Source organism: Euphorbia lathyris, chromosome 8 (genome assembly GCF_963576675.1).
Source record: "Euphorbia lathyris chromosome 8, ddEupLath1.1, whole genome shotgun sequence".
Classification (NCBI taxonomy): Eukaryota; Viridiplantae; Streptophyta; class Magnoliopsida; order Malpighiales; family Euphorbiaceae; genus Euphorbia; species Euphorbia lathyris.
The window spans coordinates 39,111,212-39,129,303 of NC_088917.1; the positions used below are offsets into that span (position 1 = coordinate 39,111,212).

The window sequence follows — 18,092 nt, forward strand, 5'->3', positions numbered from 1 at the left end:
TGAAAAGGCGAAGGTTGGAGGAGGCAGTAGTCTCGGTGTTGATGTGTTCGGAGGATGCTTCCATAGATATATGTATCATTAAATTCTCTTTAGTTCCTCAAATTGAAGCACTTGATGAGGCTTCAGAAAGCTTGTCCCAAGTGTTTAAACTTGTCTATACTGAGACATGAATCCATTTCCTTACTCTTAAGTACTCGAAAGAATGCCTGATATGAAAATAGATACTTGGAAATCTGGATCAAAGACGATAAAAAATGAAAAGAAGTTTTAGTTTGGCCTTTAACCATTATTTGGGAAGGTTTATGGTATGATCCAACTCAATAAGACAAAAGGAGAATACAGTTTCAAAAGGAAAGAGAAATGTATGGCCATGATATAAGGGGATTAAATGCATTATTAGTCACTAAATTTACATTGTTGTTTCAAAATAGTCACTCAACTTCAATTTGTTTCAATAAAATCACTTAATTTTGAGTTTTGTCTCAATTAGATTACTCCGTTGATTTTAATGGTTAAAACGCATCGAAATAATAATAATATGGGTGACACGTCAACATGAACTCAAATCTCTGACCGAAACGATATGTGACAGCCACATGTCGGGTATTTGTATGAAAAAACTAAATTTTAATTTTTTTCATAAAAATAATCGACACTCGATATCCAGGTGGCGCATATGTGGATGTCATGTGTCATTTCGGTTAGAAATATGAGTTGTCTCATATTGACGTATCACTTATATCATCATTCCTATGTTTTTTAATCACTGAAATCGTCGTAGTGACCTAATTGAAACAAAACTCAAAATTGCTTGATTTTATTGAGACAAATTGAATTTGAGTGAGCAATTGTGCATTTAACCTTGATATAAGGCAGAAGGGTTTTCGATGAGCGGTTAAAAATTCCTCACATAAGTATCATTTTCAAAAGCAAATGGAAAAAATTCCCTATGATTTAAGTGGTCATTGAAGAAAAAGATACCAACAACATGAATTGAGTATCTGTTTGCACCGAAGAGTTGCAGAATTGGACAGCTCGTGATCTAACAACTTTAAGTAATGAGCACATGCTATTTTTTTTTTTATATAAATTATATATGCCTAAGGTTTAAAGAAAATAACTGTTAAAATGCGTTGGTTTTCAATAAATAACATTTAGCAAAATATGAATTTTAAAGCCACGTCTCTCTTCACTCCCTATTTTCATAGTTTTAAGAATTGAATTGCACCGGCGGATTCAACCCAGTTTGATCGGAACTGGTTACATTTTTCATGTTAGAGGTAGTTCGGGTTTTTAATCTTTAAAAATCACTCAGAGTCGCTTAAACCGTCTGGGTGAACTATGAATCAATTGACCTGATGTTAGTTGAGCGGTTTGGTCTGGTTAGACTTTAGACATGTCACGTCCGTGTTCTAAATTCATGGTCTTTATACCTCTATTTTTGAATTGTATAAAAAAGAAAAAAAATTATATGGTGAGGTAAGAAATTTAAAAAAATGTTATATTTACATAGTGGTAAATGTAAAATAGTAATTTTACAAATGAAAAGAAAATATATATATTAGAAAATTAAGATAAACACCATTTTATTGTTAAGAGGTGTCCATTTTATATTAAGTTAAACTTTTCAAACTATTTAAAATAATAATAATAATAAAAGATAGAAATAGTATAATTAATTAAGAGCTTTAGCATTACATGAGTATTGGATACATGTCACTTTGCATGTATAATTTCATACATTTGTCTAAGTTGGAACACATGTAAATTTTGCATGAAAAGAATTCATGCCATTTGTTTAAATTTTTATTCCAACCACATTTAATTTATTATTAATGAAATACTAACCCAATTTTTAATAAGGGTTAAATTTGAAATAAGTATAAAACTAATATTCATAAATAATTGATATGTTGGATATTATATTTTTATAATTGGGTAAAAATAAATAAATAAATAAAATAAGAAATACTAAAACAATAAAATGAAAAGATAATTAAAGTAATTCAACTGTAGAATTGTTGAAATATAGTTGATGGCAAAAGAAAAATCAACTAAATTCATGTATATAATTATAATATTTAATTATATTAAAATGATAAGAAAAAAAATTGAAGGACAAATGTCCAACATATATATATATATATAAATTTGCATGAAATTGTGCCACATGTCTCCATTCCATGTTTGAAAAGCCATGTGTTAAAGTCATGTGTCATTTTGAAGCTATGTGTCTACTATGTAGGAATTCCACAATATTCATTTGATGGCCAAAAAGAAGTATATAAGGAGGGTTAGTTTTTGTAAAATGGTTTTGGGGAAGAAATGGTTTTAAGTTGTTTTATAGAAAAATTAAAATAAAAATGATTTTTATTTATTTATTACTTTTCTTCAATCAGAGAAAAGAAATTCATTTTACTTATCAAATTGATCAAGAGTTTAACAATATCTCCGGATTGTGTCGGTTAAAAGTTACGATTTTAGTTCGGTAAGAATATTTTGATTTTAATTATTTTAAATTTTATTTATATTATGTTTGAACAATATAATTCTTTGAGTTCGATTAAATGTTTGTGATTTTATATGAACTTTTAAAGATTATAGTGTAACAACTAAATTATTTGAATAATTTTGATTATACCAGTAAAATGATTACTTGAACGATTAAGATTTATGGTTATGGATTAATTTGGAAATTTGATTGTGGAAAGAGATTTGAGCACATTATGATTTTATGATTTTATATCTATCTAGAGTTATTCGGATCGGTGGTTTTATATTTGAAGTCAATGTTCAGTGAGGGACATGGCATGTGTACACAGTTGAAAGACCTGTCGGGTATGGCAAAAAAGTGTTGAGTAAGACCACGCGGGATAGGTAAAATTATGAGATATCTCGATTCTATTGTGGGGATTGATACGTAAGGGGAGAAACTTTAGGATGGATATAATGTTAAGTTTGTTGATTTCGAATTTGGTTTGATAAACCGTTTGTTTGATTATGAATTTGGTTTTGGTAAAACGTTTATTTAGTTACAAATTGGTTTGATAACCCGTTTATTTGGTTATGAACTCGTTTAATAAAGAGTTATTTGGTTTTGAGTCAGATTTTATAAACAATTTATTTGATTACGGGTTATTTTGATAAAAATGTTAATTCGAAGATATCGATATTTATTTGTGAATTGATTTATTGTGATTTGATTTCATTTGACAATATGATTTTCAAGTTTAAAAATTTATATTGTCCGATTCGATAAAATATTCGTATATAGAATATATTAGAGATACTAAATATTAGTTTATGCTCAATAACCTTATTATGAAAAATAAACTTTGTACAGTAATGAAGTGAAATATACTGTTAAATGATTATTGAGTCAAACAAACAAGATGTGAATAATTAAAGAGAACCACCTAAATTAAGAAAACTACCTAAAATAGGTAGAACTACGTGGCTTTGATTCCCGATTTAAAGATTAAAATTTGATTCGGGATACGTAGGAAACATAGAATTATCGAGTTCAAGCTAAATAATAAATAAAACTTTAGATAGTTCAAATAAATTTGGCTTTTAGACTGTTTGAAGTTCGCTATCTTATTTTCTGTTCATACCCGATACCGTTTTGGGTCGGGTCTGATAATTTGGTATCAGAGCCCTAGGTTAATTTCTTCGGACGTAATGTGGGTAATGACCAAGGAATAGTGGAGAAATACAAGAATGATATTGATATTTTTCGGTTATATGGAATGAGAATCTTCTTTTAGGACATCTATTATGGGACTAGAAAATATCAATTATGGGATATATAGAGGAGTATACTTGATATCAATTATACAGAGTTTGGTTCATTGAAGTTATTTTAAAGAGTAAGTAACATATAATATGATAAAATATACTATTGATAAAATATACTATTGATGGCAAATTGATGTGTTGAATAATGGAATGATAGATACAAAGCTGAATAAATATTAGTAGGAGATTTATCTGACAATAATGAATTTTTAAAAAAATAATAATAAATAAAACTTTAGATAGTTTAAATAAATTTGGCTTTTAGACTGTTTGAAGTTTGTTATCCTATTTTCCGTTTATGCTCGATGCCATTTTGGGTCGGGTGTGACAAGACACCTTAGACAGGAATTTAGACTGTTTGAAGTTTGCTATCCTATTTTTCGTTTATGCCCGATGTCGTTTTGGGTCGGGTGTGACAAGACACCTTAGGTAGGAATCAAACCTTAAACTCTTAAATTATAAACACTAATGTCACCGCTACACCACTATTTCAATTATGATTATTATTAACCATATTCTTAATGATATAAATTAAATAATTAACATATTATTTAGTATTCATTATTTTTATTTTGTTTTATATTTAAATAAATATTGTAAAAATATTATTTTATCTTCTCAATGTTCATAAATTTTAATTAGAATTTAAACTTTAAATATAGACAAATAATATTTGAAAATTTAATAAATTATAAAGAATTATAAAATTTATTTTTTTTAAACATTGGTTGAACCTCTAACCTTTAGCTCTCTATTTTTTTCTGGTTCTTTAACCGATCCATTTTTAACAACCATGCTATGTTACATGCTTATTATGTGTTTTTGTTTCTTTAGTTCCTTCATAATTAAATGTTCGGGAACAACGATGAAATAATTGACATAAGTGATAACATGAACATAAGAATGATTTTGATTGTCAAGTATTTGCTATTCACTAAAATGAAGAATTCGAAGAGGAAATTCCTTTAGAAATTGAGAAATTGGTGGAGAATGAAAAGAAAAATAAAGAGCCTCAAGATGAAGATAGAGACGGTTAATTTGGACACGTTAGAGAAGTGAACCCCAAAGCATATATATATATATATGGTTGGTTTTAATGGTGAGCACTAAATTATCTCCATGGATGGTGAGCGATTAATATCCATTGGATCAAGATCTAATGGTCCATAATTTAAGTTGGCATTTAATATTAAAAAGGGTTTTACCTGATGACATGTCAGTTGTAACTTGGAATATTGTGCTTCGAAAAACGTTTTCTCTTTCCTCAAGATTCTTTCCTCAAGATATAACCAACTTCCAAGAAATAATTTTTTTTCCGAATCTTTTTATTTTATATAAGAAGACGTCTTCTTTTAAGTAATTTTATATTCGTCTAATCAATGTTATATGATTTAATAAATGATTGTTCATTGGGAACACGAAAAGCTTGATATTGAGAATGTACAATATTATTTATGATAATCAAATACAACATTAATGATGTTCTAATTAATAGAGTTGTCTCCCTATTTATTACCTTAGAATTGTAAGCTTAATTTATAAATTTCTAGGATTGCAAGCTCAATTTGTAAATGGCAAAAAGCATTTTGAGACCCTTGATCTTTCATTGTTTGGTGTATTAAGCCCTCGATCTTTCATTTAGACACATTGAGCCCCTGATCTTTCATTATTTGGTGCATTAAGCTCTCGATCTTTCATTTAAATAGATTGAGCCCCTAATCTTTCATATATGGGTGTATTAGGCCCTTCCATAAATCAATTTACATATGGATGTATTAAGGGCCTGTTTGGTTCTCTTAAAAAAAGAGCATGTTTGGTTCAACTATGAGTGTTCAACGATCGGTTTGGTCTGAAAATCGAACCGAAATAACCGAATACCGAATAACACCTAAAATAAAAATGAACCTAACCGATAATTATAACGTACTAATTGATGTACTGTAAGTAATTACTTTAAAAAATATATTGTAAGTAATTACCTTTAAATGTTTAATAATATTCATGAATTTAGTTAGTAGTACGGTGGTTATTTAAATTTAGGATCATGAAATTTAATGTACATATTTTAAATATAATATAAAATAATAATTAATTAATAATTTATTTTTATAAATGATGAAAACGAATACCAAACTGAATCGAACTGAAATAATCGGTTCGGTTTGGTTTGTTAATATAAATCGGTTAGGTTCGTTTTTATTTCAGGTGTTATTCGGTAAAGACCGAACCGATCGTTGATCACTTCTAGTTGAACCAAACAGGCCCTTAATACACTAATATGTTAATTGATTTATGGAAGGACCTAATACATCCATATATGAAAGATCAAGGGCTCAATGTGTCTAAATGAAAGATCGAGGGCTTAATGCACCAAACAATAAAAGATCAAGGGCTCAATATGTCTAAATTAAAGATCGAGGGCTTAATACACCAAACAATGAAAGATCAGGGGACTCAGGATTCTTTTTTCCTTTGTAAATCATTAGGATTCCAAGATCAATTTGTAAATCCTTAATTTTTTTTAAGCATTCATTTATTTATAAACAATCATTAAACTTACAATCTCTATATTTCATATATTCTAATGCCACACTAAAGACAATAATAAATATCTAATGTCATCCATTTAGATATCGTATTAAATACTACTCCATTCATGCAATTGATTTATAACCTCACACAAACGTAATGTAACGTAACGTAAATATCACTGAACAGAAAACTTTACGGAACTCAAACATCATTGAAAAGAAATATTACTGAACTGGAACATTACTGAACTGAAATATTACAGAACTGAATCATCACTGAACTGAAATATTTTGAACTGAAACATCACTGAACTAAAACATTACTGAACTGAAACATTACTAAGCTCAAATATCACTGAACTCAAATATTACTGAACTGAAACATCACGAAACTGAAACATCACTGAGCTGAAACATTACTGAACTGAAAGGTTACTAGACTAAAACATTACTGAACTAAAACATCACTCAATTGAAACATTACTGAACTGAAATATCACTCAACTGACACATTACTGAACTGAAATATTACTAAACTGAAACATTACTAAACTAAAACATCATTTAACTGAAATATTACTGAACTGAAACATTACTGAATTGAAACACCACTGAACTGAAACACCACTAGACTGAAATATTACTAAACTGAAACATTACTGAACTGAAATGTCACTAAAATGAAATATTGCTAAATTGAATATCACTAATCTGAAACATCACTCAACTGAAACATTATTGAAATGAAATATTACTAAACTGAAATATTACTGAAATGAAACATCACTAAAGTGAAATACTACTAAACTGAAACATTACTCAACTGAAACATTACTGAACTGAAACCTCACTAAACTGAAATATTATCGAATTGAAATATTTCTAAATAGAAACATTAATGAACTGAAATATTACTGAACTAAAACATCATTAAACTGAAATATTACTGAACTGAAACATCACTGAACTGAAATATTACTAAACTAAAACATTACTGAACTGAAACACCACTAAACTGAAATATTACTAAACTGAATATCACTGAACCAAAACATCATTGAACCGAAACATCACTGAACTAAAAAATTACTAAACTTAAACATCACTTAACTAAAATATTACTAAACTGAAACCTTACTCAACTGAAACATAACTAAACTGAAACATCACTGAACTGAAACATCACTTAACTGAAACATCACTGAAATGAAATATTACTGAACTAAAATATTACTAAACTAAAACATCACTGAACTGAAATATTACTGAATTGAAACATCACTAAACTGAAACATCACTGAACTGAAACATCACTGAATTGAAACATTACTGAACTAAAAGATTACTAAACTGAAATATTACTGATTTGAAACATCATTGAACTGAATCATTACTGAACTGAAACATTATTGAACTAAAACATCACTGAACTGAAATATTACTGAACTGAAATATCACTGAACTGAAACATCACTGAACTGAAATATTACTCAACTGAAACATCACAGAACTGAAACATTACTGAACTCAAAGATTACTAAACTGAAATATTACTGAACTGAAACATTACTAAACTCAAATATTACTGAACTGAAATATTACTGACTTCAAACATAACTGAACTCAAACATCACTCAACTGAAACATTACTGAACTAAAACATTACTAACCTGAAACATTACTAAACCGAAACATTACAGAACTGAAACATCACTGAACTGAAACATCACTGAACTGAAATATTACTAAACTGAAACATTACTAAACTAAAACATCACTGAAGTGAAATATTACTAAACTGAAACATTAATGAACTAAAACGTCACTGAACTAAAATATTACTGAACTGAAACATCACTGAACTGAAATATTACTGAACTAAAAGATTACTAAACTAAAACATTACTGAACTGAAATATGACTAAACTCAAATATTACTGAACTTAAACATAACTGAACTTAAATATCACTTAACTGAAACATTACTGAACTGAAACATTACTATACTGAAACATCATTCAACTAAAACATTAATGAACTGAAACATTACTGAACTGAACGTTACTTAACTGAAATATTACTAAACTAAAACTTTATTGAACTAAAACATCACCAAACTGAAATATTACTAAACTGAATATCAATGAATCAAAACATGATTGAACTGAAACATCACTGAATTGAAACATCATTGAACTAAAACATCACTGAACCAAAATATCACTGAACTGAAACATCACTGAACTGAAACATCACTTAACTGAAACAACACTGAACTGAAATATTACTAAACTGAAACCTTACTAACCCGAAACATTACTGAACTAAAACATCACTAAACTGAAACATTTCCGAATTGAAACATTACTCAGCTGAAACATTACTGAACTGAAATATTACTGAACTAAAATATTACTAAACTGAAACATCACTGAACTGAAACATCACTGAACTGAAACATCACTGGACGGAAACATCATTGAATCGAAACATCATTAAACTGAAACATCACTGAACTAAAACATTAGTGAACTGAAACATTACTGAACTGAAATATTACTAAACTAAAACATCATTCAACTAAAACATTAATGAACTGAAACATTACTGAATTGAACGTTACTGAACTGAAACATCACTGAATTGAAATATTACTAAATTGAAACATTATTAAACTAAAATATCACTGAACTGAATATCACTGAATCAAAACATGATTGAACTGAAACATCACTAAACTGAAATATCACTGAACTGAAACATCACTGAACTGAAATAGCAACAAACTGAAACATCACTTAACTAAAATAGCACTGAGAATTGAAACCATACTCAACCGAAACATTACTGAACTAAAACATCCCTGAACTGAAACATTGCCGAATTGAAACATTACTAAGTTGGAACATTACTGAACTGAAACATTACTGAACTAAAACATCATTAAACTGAAACATCAATGAACTGAAACATCACTGAACTGAAACATCACTGAACTGAAATATTACTGAACTAAAATATCACTGAACAAAAATATCATTAAACTTAAACATCACTGAACTGAAATATCACTGAACCGAAATATCATTGAACTGAAACATCACTGAACTGAAACATCACTTAACTGAAACATCACTAAACTGAAATATTACTAAACTGAAACCTTACTCAATCGAAACATTGCTGAACTGAAACATCACTGAACTGAAACATTACCGAATTGAAACATTACTAAGCTGAAACATTAATGAATTGAAACATTACTGAACTAAAACATCACTGAACTGAAATATTACTGAACTGAAACATTACTAAACTGAAACATCTCTGAATCGAAACATCACTGAACCCAAACATCACTCAACTGAAATATTATTGAACTGAAACATTATTGAACTGAAACATTAATGAACTGAAATACTACTAAACTGAAACATTACTCAACTGAAATAATATTAAACTGAAACATTACTAAATTGAAACATTACTAAACTGAAACATCACTGAACTCAAACATCACTGAACTCAAACATTACTGAACTTAAACATTATCAAACTGATATATTACTAAACTGAAACATTAGTAAACTGAAACATTACTAAATTAAAATATTACTGAACCGAAATATTACTAAATTGGAACCTTACTTAACTGTAACATTACTGAACCGAAACATTACTAAATTGGAACCTTACTTAATTGTAACATTACTGAACTACAATATTACTGAACTAAAACATCACTAACTGAAACATTACTCAACTGAAACATCACTGAACTGAAACATTACTGAACTAAGACATCACTAAATTGAAACATCATTGAACTGAAACATTACTGAACTCAAATATTACTAAACTAAAACATTACTGAACTGAAACATCACTTAACTGAAACATTACTAAACTGAAGTATTACTAAAAACGTTGCTAAATTGAAACATCACTCAACTGAAACATTACAAAACTGAAACATTACTGAACTGAAACATTACTAAAATAAAACATCACTCAACTGAAATATTACTAAAGTGAAACATTACTGAACTGAAACATTACTGAACTCAAACATTACTGAACTGAAACATTACTAAACTGAAACATTACTGAACTGAAATATCACTCAAGTGAAACATTACTAAACTGAAACATTACTAAACTGAAATGTTACTAAATTGAAACATCACTCAATTGAACCATTACTGAACTGAAACATTACTGAACTGAAACATCACTGAAATATTACTAAACTGAAACATTACTGAACTTAAACATCACTAAACTGAAACATCACTGAACTGAAATATTACTAAACCGAATATCACTGAACCAAAAATCACTAAACTGAAACATCACTAAACCGAAACATAACTGAACTGAAACATCACTTAACTGAAACATCACTTAACTGAAATATTATTAAACTGAAACCTTACTCATCTAAAACATTACTTAACTGAAACATCACTGAACTGATACATTACTGAATTGAATCATTACTAAACTAAAATATTACTGAACTAAAACATCATTGAACTGAAATATTACTTAACTAAAACATCACTAAACTGAAACATCACTAAACCGAAATATCACTGAACTGAAACATCATAGAATCGAAACATCACTGAATTGAAACACCACTTAACTGAAACATTACTGAACTAAAATATTACTAAACTGAAACATTACTCAACTGAAACATTACTCAACTGAAACAATACTAAACTGAAATCTTACTAAATTGATACATTACTAAACTGAAACGTTACTGAACTCAAACATCACTGAACTTAAACATTACCAAACTGAAATATTACTGAACTGAAGAATTAGTAAACTTAAACATTACTAAACTGAAACATTACTGAACTAAAACATTACTAAACTAAAACCTTACTTAACTGAAATATTACTAAACTGAAATATTATTGAACTGAAACATCATTGTATTGAAACATTACTGTATTGAAACATTACTGTACTAAAACATTATTAAACTGAAACATCACTTATTGTAATGAAATGTAACTTATCTTAACGTAATGGTAACTTATTGTAACATAACGTAATATAATGTAAAATAACGTAATGTAATAAAACGTAACTTAACATAACATAACATAATGTAACGTAACAGAACATAATGTAGCATAATGTAACGTAACATAATGTAATATAGACGTATCGTAACATAATATAACGCAACATAATGTAACTTACCGTAACTTATCATAATGTAACTTAATGAAACTTATTGTAACATAACTTAACATAACATAAAATGACATAATGTAACTCAGTGAAACTTAATGAAAAGCAACTTAGTGTAATGCAATGCAACGTGACATAACATAATGTAACATAACGTAAAGTAACGTAACGTAACGTAACGTAACGTAACGTAACGTAACGTAACGTAACGTAACGTAACGTAACGTAACGTAACGTAACGTAATGTAACGTAACGTAACGTAATATAATGTTATATAACGTAGTATAATGTAACGTAACATAATAATTATAAGCTCAATTTATAAACAGTCATTGAGCTTATAATCCCTAACGTAACGTAACATAACATGACGTAAGTTAAGTAACGTAACATAACGTAATAATTATAAGCTCAATTTATAAATCTTTAGGATTGTAAGCTCAATCTATAAATCCTCAAGATTGTAAGCTCAATTTAAAATCCTTAGATTTTTTATTTCTTTAAGCTTTCGTTTATTTATAAACATTCATTGAGCTTACGATCTCCAACCGAACATAACGTAACATGACGTGACGTAACGTAACGTGACGTGACGTGACGTGACGTGACGTAAGTTGAATGGGTTTCTAATGTATTAAGCCTTAATAAATCATATGAATTTAGAGATAAAGTGCAAAAATACCCCTAACGTTGGTAGCTAAAAGCAATTTTACCCTAACGTTGGTAATTTGGGTCCATTTCAGACATTATTATAAAACACAGATATCTTGTTCTTTATTTTGCACAAATTGCATGTCAATTGGTTCTAAAAAAAAGATTTCATGTTTTTATGATTTAATAATAGAATTGAAGATTAATATTTATAAATTCGGTAAAAATTTTGAATTTTTTTTGTCCAATTCGTACAAAATACAGTATGTTTATTTTTATTTTTTCACATCACATATGTTTGTGATTTGTTACTATTGAGTGATAAAATGACGCATGTGTAAAGTGTAGATGATAAGATTCATGACCGAGAAGACAATTTGATGAATTATTTCTTAAATTGACTCAACTTATCAATGTTAGGGGTAAAATTGCTCTTGGCTACCAACGTTAAGGGTAAAATTACATCATTTTAGACATAAGGGATAAAATTACTCCTGACCTAAAACGTTAGGGGTATTTTTACACCTTAACCCTATAAATTTAACTCCAAAAGAAATTATATATTACGTTTTATAATTAACTAACTAAATATAATATATGTATCAAAATATTATTAAAAGATTTTAATTCAAATATCTCCATTTGATTTTCTAATAAATATTGAGAGTAAGAGGAGGTGGCATTGGAGAGAACCATTTGATATATTTTTTTTGTTTTTTCAAATGAAAATGGTTTTAGTTTTTTTTGAATCAAAATGGGTTTAGTCTTTTTTAAGTTCACACAAATTTTCTCTTTTTTTCTAAATGATTTCATATATGATTTTAAATGATTTAATGTAGCAATCAATGGATTTATTATGGAGAGAGAGTATTTTTTTTTTTAAAAAGTGGACAATCATTTATTATAGAGAGAGAAATATGCCTTTAGGTAACTTGATAACCTCTTGGTAACCTACTATAGTAGGTCATTTATTCAGAATCTAATAGTCCCCATGTATGGAGACTCACCATTGAGAACTCTTCCATATATATATATATATATATATATATATATGGGTTCACTTTAAATGGTGATGTGCATTTGTCAGATTGGATTGTGGAGAAGCTCCGTTGTTTGGATTCTGATTGGTGTGTTGTTGGTTCTTCCTTTGGTAGCACTGAAATGCCTTGTGGCCAGGTTTACCACACACAAAACATTCCACTACTTTCCTCTTCTGAATTCTTCCATTCTTCTTGAAAGGCTTGTTCTGGTTTGAGCCTTTTTGGAATTTGGTTGAGGGTCCTTTGGTCCTGTCTTTTGGCACCACAACAGATTCAACAATATTAGCATTAATTGAAACAGATTTTGAGGAAAGTTGTTTATCTTTCATTCTATTTGCTTCTTCAGTTCTCATGTGGCTAACAAGCTCTTGGAGACTGAAGTCCTTTTTCTTGTGCTTCAGATGGTTTCTGAAATCACTCCAGGAGGGTGGAAATTTTTCCAGGAGGACATTGGCTTGCAGCAGATCAGACATTGTCATGCCTTCACCCAGAACTTCAGCAACTAGATTCTCATATTCATGAATCTGGTCAATGATTGGTTTTTCATCAACCATTTGATAATTGAGCCATCTTCCAACCACGTATTTACGTTTACCTGCATCATCCGACCCGTATTTTTCTTTCAGGGTATCCCAAATTTCTTTGGCAGACCTTTTATTGCCAAAAATATCGAACAGTGGGTTCGACATATGATTTAGGAGATGACCCCTAACTGTTTTGTTGTCTTTTTCGTATTTTGCAGAACGAGTGTCGTACTGCTGAACAATCAGAGACATGGCAGGACCATTTGGGTCAGAGGGTGGATCCTGGACAACAACATAGTCCAGTTCGAGCAGTTCAAAGAAAATCAGAATTTTCTGCGACCATCTTTTGTAATTAAGACCGTCCATAGGTTCAAGTTTGGAGAGGTCACGAAGGGATTTCGCAATTAAAGCAGATATGATTGCGAAACAGAAACTCGCTTTCAAATTGTAGGAAACAAACGAGGGTTACAGAAAAACCGAATTGAAATTGAGAACGGAAATCGAACTGTGCCGTGGCGGAGGCCACTGCCTTGAAAGCGATTTCGGCAGACCGAGGTGCAATCTGTAATTCCGGTCACTCCCCAAGGTTAACACAGAAACCTTCAAACTTGTGCACTCAAAGTCGAAGATGATGGAACAGCAATAGTGTAATTTTAAATGCCCAGAAAGTTTGATTGAAGAGATTAAATGAAAAAACTGTATATACAAAGCTGGAAACTTATTGTATTTATAGGCCATAGAAATATGAACGTTAGAACGTTCATATACACGTTAGAACGTGGAGTGAGACCAGGAGATAAATAAGGTTTCGTTTTTTACTAATTAAAATGCTGAAGAAAAATTCAAAGAAGTTGAAACGGATAAAAAATAAAATAAAATTCGGATCCAATCAGGACGGGCGTCGCGCGAACGAACGAGCGAGCGAGCGCGCGCGTGTGGTATATTTGCTAAAAACCACTTAACACAATTTAAAGGCTTCTAAAGCCCAATTCTATATGTACCCACTCAAAGGGTTATAAGTTTCCCATATGGGATTGTAAAAGTGCTCTTGAGAGCAAAGTGCTTAAAGACAAATATACCCCACACTTTCAAAGTCATTTTTATTCAACACACCAAAGCCATTTTTCTAACAAGCTTTACATGGGTTTTAGCCCATTTCACTCATATTCATATGAGGTGATATGTAAAACCAGGTAAAATTGGTGTAAAAGTGCATATAAACCTATTGAAGTTCAGTTATAATTTGATGAAATAATGGAATTAATATTTAAGAACAGCTTTATTCAGTTTTCAATGAGTTTTAACCATTTTCATTCACACTCATATAAAGTGAAACTAAGTTAAATTGGTCTGGAAGTGCATTTAAATATGTTGAAACTAAACTATAATTTGATCAAACATTGCCAATGTTTCATAATAGTTTTAGTCAGTTTAAAATGAGTTTCACCCACTTTGTCATGAGGTGAAATTGATTGAAATTTTGAGAGATTAGAGTGAAAGTGCATTTACACATGTTTAAACTCAACTATAGTTTAATGAAACCTTGAAGTTAATGTTTTAGAATAGTTCTAGTTTTACATGAGTTTCAACCAATTTCACCAACTTTTACATGAGGTGAAATTGAGTAAAATTATGTGATACTGAGTGAAATTGCAGAGAAAATGCATTCAAACCTATTAAAACACAACTATAATTTTATGAGACCTCAGAGCTAATGTTTCAAAATATTTTTAATCGGTCTTACATGAGTTTTGGGTAATTTCATCCATTTTCATATAAGGTGTAATTGTGTGTAATTATGTAAAACTGAGTGAAATTGTAGTTTCATCACTGATAATAATAATGAGAAAGCATATACTAACCAAATAATTTAGGAAAAAGTATAAAAATAAACCTTGTGGTTACACCTGTTTTCGAACAACACCTATGTGGTTTAAAAGTTTGCAAAATGGTACCATGTACTTCATTCCGTTAGCAAACACATACCAAATTGACTAACGGTGTTAAAAGTAAAAGGAAAAAGAGTTAATTTGATCCTTATAGTTTTTTATTTTATAAATTAACACACTTTATTATTTAATTATCACAAATCAACCCCAAAATAAAAATTAAAAATCAAATGCATCATCTCCTATCTCCTTAATTTCTTGTTATTCTTTCTCTCCCTTCACTCACCTGTCATATTCGTAATCTTTCTTTCCTTCTTCATCACCATACCCTTATTTCATGCCCTAATTTCTCTCCAATCCCAAATCCCGCCGACCGCGCGCCTCTCCGGAACCATTTCATCTCAAAAAACCCTCAGCCTTTCCTTCTCCGCCAATTTTCCTTCTCTCAGCATATCCACTGCCACTAACAGCCGCAGAGGCGGCGGTGCTTATGGTGCGAGAATGTCGGCGACAGCTGCAAGCAGTTACGGAGCCGCCCTAGCCGATATCACGAGATCAAACAGCACTCTAGAGGCCACCGCTGCGGATGTTGAGAAAATCGAGAAGCTATTTGAAGGTCCTCAATTGCTGATTTTCTTCTTGAATCCTACAATCAGCATCGAGAAGAAACGGGAAGTGGTGGATGAAATTGCGAAAGAGACGGAACTTCAGCCTCACACTTCAAATTTCTTGAACATCTTGATAGACGCGAAGCGCATCGAAATGAAATCGTGATTGTGTACAATAGAATAACGGATACAGAGCTGGCAACAGTGACTTCGGTGGTGAAATTGGAGTCGCAGCATTTGGCTCAGATAGCGAAGCAAGTGTAGAAGCTAACTGGAGCTAAGAATGTGAGGATTAAGACTTTGATTGACCCAAGTTTTGTGGCTGGATTCACCATAAGAAATGGACAATATGGATTCGAAGCTTATTGATTTGAGTGTGAATAAACAGTTGGAGGAAATTGCATCTCAAATTGATTTGGGTGATATTTAATTAGCTGCTTAGATTGTGTATAAATTATAAAAATGCTTTTATATTGGAAATTCTTGATGTTGGCACTGAGTTTTGAGTTTTGTAATATTGGAACATAATTAGTATATTTTGGTAACGAAGAAGAAAAATGGAATTTGTTTGGAGCATCAATGTCTGTCTGCCAGGCCATAGCAATATGTTACAGAGCTTTATTATTAATTTTACGACTCAAGGACCAAGAACAAGATCGATTTGCAGTTTTATATTCCATCCCAATGAATTTCTCTCTCCTAGACTTCTCGGTGTTGATGGGTATTTGAACAATGATTCGAAGTTAATTAGGTAAAGTGTGAAATTCAATTGATTTTAGAGAGAGAAATTAACATAGAGAGAGAAAGAAGATCAAAAATAAGAAATTAAAGAGAAGATGGTGTATTTGATTTTTAATTTTTATTTTGGGGTTTATTTGTGATAATTAGATAATAAGGGGGTTAATTTATAAAATAAATAAATATAAGGACCAAATTAACTCTTTTTCCTTTGACTTTTAACACCGTTAGTCAATTTGGTATGTGTTTGCTAACGGAATGAAGTACATGGTACCATTTTGCAAACTTTTAAACCACATAGGTGTTGTTCGAAAATAGGTGTAACCACAGGGTTTATTTTTGTACTTTTCCCAATAATTTATGAACATAAAGAATACTAAACCATAGTTAGATTTGGATATTTATCTCTTGGAGCATAGAATATGATTGATGAGTTGTTCGGGAAAGCAAAGAATAACCTCTAAGATGGTGTTTGTTTACCTACTTTTCATCTCATGTTTGCCTTTTAAAAGTTTTAGGTATTTGGTTAGACACTTTTACCTTTTACAGCTGAAAAATAACTTTTTACAAAAGCATGCTTTTTGGAAAAGCAGCGTTTTCCAAAGGCAAACAGCAAACAGTAAACAGGAACAACAAGCAACAAGTAACTAAGATTCTTACGATGATCCACGCAAATTTGAACAAAAGAAACTCACTTCAGATGGTAAAGAAATTTGTGTTATGGAGTTTCTGAAAGTGCTAACTCTTTTAATTTTTATCTCATAAAATAAACAGAACTTTCCAAATACCTGCAAAATTCTCATATATGGGAGGTATATATAGTTTTTTCTTTCCTTAATCCAAATTCTGATCAAAATAGAACTAATAGTTTTAGTTTGAATAATAGAACTAGTAGTTTTACTTTGAATATTAATCTTCATTATATATATATATATAGGGGTGAGATCCAGTGTGACAACGGTTAGGGTGTGACAAGAAGCTTATTCTGTGACATAACAAAACTACGTAGTTTTGATGATAATTAAAAATGGCAAGATGACAAATTTGTAAATAAAATGAAAGAGATAATAGAAAAAATTGTTTTATTTCTTTTCTTTA

At 30.0% G+C, this 18,092-nt stretch overlaps 1 pseudogene; it reads left to right on the forward strand.

The window, feature by feature from the left end:
* Positions 1 to 15,834: 15,834 nt before the first annotated feature.
* LOC136203086 (ATP synthase subunit delta, chloroplastic-like) lies at positions 15,835 to 16,836 on the forward strand (annotated as a pseudogene).
* The last annotated feature ends 1,256 nt before the right edge of the window (positions 16,837 to 18,092 follow it).